Source organism: Fukomys damarensis, unplaced genomic scaffold (assembly GCF_012274545.1).
Source record: "Fukomys damarensis isolate Sample0158 unplaced genomic scaffold, DMR_v1.0_HiC HiC_scaffold_39, whole genome shotgun sequence".
Lineage (NCBI taxonomy): Eukaryota > Metazoa > Chordata > Mammalia > Rodentia > Bathyergidae > Fukomys > Fukomys damarensis.
Window position 1 is genome coordinate 82,467,013 of NW_022900951.1, and position 3,792 is coordinate 82,470,804.

At 34.8% G+C, this 3,792-nt stretch overlaps 1 protein-coding gene across 2 annotated transcripts in view; it reads left to right on the plus strand.

Moving 5' to 3' along the window:
• The window catches only part of Pwwp3b (PWWP domain containing 3B), a 29,506-nt gene that overhangs the window by 2,353 nt on the left and 23,361 nt on the right, over positions 1-3,792 (plus strand). The window contains exon 2 of one of the 2 annotated variants that reach the window (XM_033760407.1): positions 2,770-2,873. The gene's annotated coding sequence lies outside the window, so the exon portion shown is untranslated. The remainder of the gene's footprint in view (positions 1-2,769; positions 2,874-3,792) is intronic. The other variant, XM_033760408.1, reaches the window with a different exon arrangement.

A 3,792-nucleotide genomic window follows, 5' to 3' on the forward strand; every position in this document is an offset into this window, starting at 1 on the left:
ACACGCGCACACACACACACACACACACACACACACACACACACACACTCACACACACACACACATTGAAATCTTGAAGGATAATTAATTTTGTTTCTTTTTTGGCAGCTATAACATTTTAAATTAAAAGCCATATTTTATTAATAATGTGTTCATTTAGGAAAGCTTGGTACAATTCAATTGTTGAATATACTGTAGCTATAGAGTTTGTAATTAACAGTCACAATTTCTCATTTTCAGAATCTCATGCATTAAACCACTATGTAAAAAATCACACAAGGAGCTATTCAGGTGTCTACCTGAGATTCCAGACAATTGCCTAACTCTCACAGTTTTACTACTATATCTTCTAAGTTGTCATAGCAGTCATTCTTAGACTCCAGTCAAGACAGATGGACTGCAGGGTTAAATGCACCATGATTCCCATGACAGAAGCTAAGAATCTTATCATTTTCACATTGCAAAAAACATGTTGAGTCCTTGAAGGATTAATTTATTTTGCTTTCTCCTTGGTAGTCATATCATTTTTTCCATTTAAATAATCTTTGCAACTAGGATTTAAACACAGGGCCTTGCACAAAGTTGCATCATTTTAAATTTAAGACCACATTTTGAAAATCTGGGTCCCTCTTTGGTAGCCATAATGCTTATAATTAAAAATTGTATCTCCACATTATAAGAATCTCATGTTAAGCCACTACAAAGAAATAATGTAAAAGGTTATTTATGTATCCACCTGTGGTTCCAGCCATGGCCTGACTCAAATCCTTGACAGCTATGCCAAGTTGTCTCACCACAAACATAATTACAAAGATTTCTTAAGGTCACGTGACCATTCTTAGCTAGACATCCGTATGTTCTCTTGAATAATACATGAAATGGTTTAACACATTTAATTCTTTCACAGGAGCTTCCACAGATCTCTGACTCCAGAGGTAATACTCTTACTGAGGCTGTTGGTGCAGAACTCAATTTTCAATCCACGTGATCACTTTTGGTTGCTTTGAACAAATAGGGCAGCAATAGCAGCTTAGAAAACAATATGGAGCATTCCTTATGCAACTCAGGCCCACAAAGCTAGGATTACTGGGGTACACAAATAATGTTTATTATATAAATACCCTCCCACACACATTCCCCCTTCTTATACAACAGAAAAAACTAGAGATAACATATCTGGTATATGTTATCATAGTATTTCCTGGTTTTGTTTTGATCCTCCAAACTATGTTTTATGTTTCTGATCCCTTCTGTCTTATTTTATTTTTCTCCTTGTATCTTGTCTCCATTCTCACTGTTAGCCTACTTTCTACTACCAAAGTAAACTTTTTATTTGATCCCTTTTCTTTTTGCTACAGTTTAGTCTAATCCAGTCGTCACTGGTTGATGCTGCTTTGTGAGACTTCAGACAGATAAAAGGAGGCTCTCTCATGTGAGAACTATTTGCTATCCCCAGGGCCATAAAGTAAGGCTTCCTCAAAAACGCTGCTTTTCTAGAAAACTAAGTATCTACAATTTTTTATGATTGCATCATTAAATGTACTTTAGTAATTGATATTTGGACACCCTAAATCAATATCAGAGGTACACATTACCCATGAGATTTTGTTAACTATGCTAAGATATGGGATACAACCCAAATAGTTGTCAAAGACTTGCAAGTTCCTTCCACAGACTAAGTGCCAGTTTCAAAGTCACAAATCACTGACTTCCTGCCCGCAGGACTCACAAAACTCAAATCCATAAACTTGTCATAATGTCTTCCTGAAACAATCTTAAAGGCTAAGCATTGGATCCAGCCAACAGAAATCCATGTTTCACAAAACAAAAAACAAAGAACAACAGCAACAAAAAACCCTTTATGAGTGATTACAGAATAATTTTGGCTCAGCCTAGTCCTGCTTTTATGGCATCTGGATAAAAAGGTGGTCTCTTTTAAAGAAGAGTCCCTAATGTAAATAAGTTTTTCTGTCAGTTACTTATAGAAAGAGCTGTGTCATAGGGCAGCAGTTCCTGTAACCTAAATAGCTAGAATATGGCAAGAGATGTGCTTTCTTCTTTTCTGTGATAAGAGATGGGGCTGTCCAAAAATATTTAAAATTTTATTTTTAAACTTGACATGACATCTTAAAAGCCCTAAAGTTTAGAATTATCAATCAGCAGTGGGGAAGTTTCAGCACTTCCTGGGAAGTAAAACCTCAGAGTTAAAGACAATAAAAATCTAAATTGTAGACTGAATTTCTAACTTTGTGAATTAAAAATCTCAGCAAAAGAAGATATAAATACAATTTTCCCATACAGATTTGGTGCCTCAAAAGAACAAGGTCCTGAGTTCGATCCCCTGTACCAAAAAGAAAAATTTATCATGACTGTTCTAAAGCCAAGTGAAATTATCATCAGATATTGTCAGTACACAAGCAATAGTGTATCATATTTTAAAATTTGTATTGGTATATAAAAAAATGGAGACAGTTCATGGATAAGTATGATAGTTACTGAAGATGGTTGCACTTAGTTCACCAATGTGTTCACCAGCAGGGATATGAGATTAAGCCATAATCACTTGGGTTATAGTCAGCAGTTTCCTCACATTCCAAAAGTAAATGCCATCATCACTGATTCTACCAGAGATAGGATTCCAAGCCCAAGAGCATGGGAGTACTTGTGGAGAGGGAGTATCCTTATGTTTTGGAGTTAGATAAACTGGTGAATATTTTATGTGTTGGTTAATTTGAGGTTTTATTTTATTTTACATGTTTGGGTTTTGAGGAATTCCCAGAAAAAGTATTTCTCCTCCACTGAACAAATTGATGTAAAAAAAGAAGAAGTTGTAGTTGGAAGAGAAAATGTCAGCTTTTTAATACAAAGTAAAGGTAAGTTGCAGAGCATTGATTATTGTAAAAATCACATGGGACTTATAATAAAATCCCAAATGTAAGCAAAGGCACCCAAGTAGCTTTAAGACTTGCAGTTGTACAAGAATAGAGGTAGTTATAGTTGCACTACATAATCTTGCTCACAAGCAAGTAAATAAAATTATTCTCTAGAAAATTGTAACTCGTCTAGTTGTGCTTTCTCCCTTGTTACATTGCTATTTATTACTAAGATGTAATGGCTACTTTAGTGATATTTTTGCCTTTAAAATAGTTCTGTCAAGTCTGTTCCTTCTTTTTTTTCTCATTGAGTTTATTGGTACATTTTAGGCATACAATACAGTTACATTCATCATCGGGGTCTTGTACCTTTACATGAAGGCTCTTGGTTCTTGTTTTATCCCCATACTCCTGCCCTCCCTTCGCCTCCTCCACCCTTCCCTATTTACAAATCTTTGTTTCCGTTATTTTGTTTTCTCACATTTTTTCTTTTCCCTTATTTCCTTTCCCCTCCCCTTCCCACTTCCCCTACAACTTTAGCCCTTTTCTTCCTATTTATTCTTATTTTAAATGTGGTTTATTGTGATTTTTGTCCAGTTTTCTCTTCAATTTCAGAATATTCAGATATGTACCTCTTTAAGGATTTGTAGTTGATATTTTATATTTAGAAATGACTGCAATTGGTAAAACTATGAAACATTCTTAAAGGTGAATAAGAAGAGTGAATAAAAAGCATAACATAGCAGTTTCCAGGGCCAGAAGAATTAATGTTATAAAAAATTATTTCTCCTCAAAATAATGTATTAACTCCCTGCAATCACAAATGAGAACCTAATAGGTCTGTTTAATGGGGATTGACAAGCCAGATTTTAAAATCATTTGTAGAAATTAGGTGCCAGAATAGGCAAATAGGCAATAT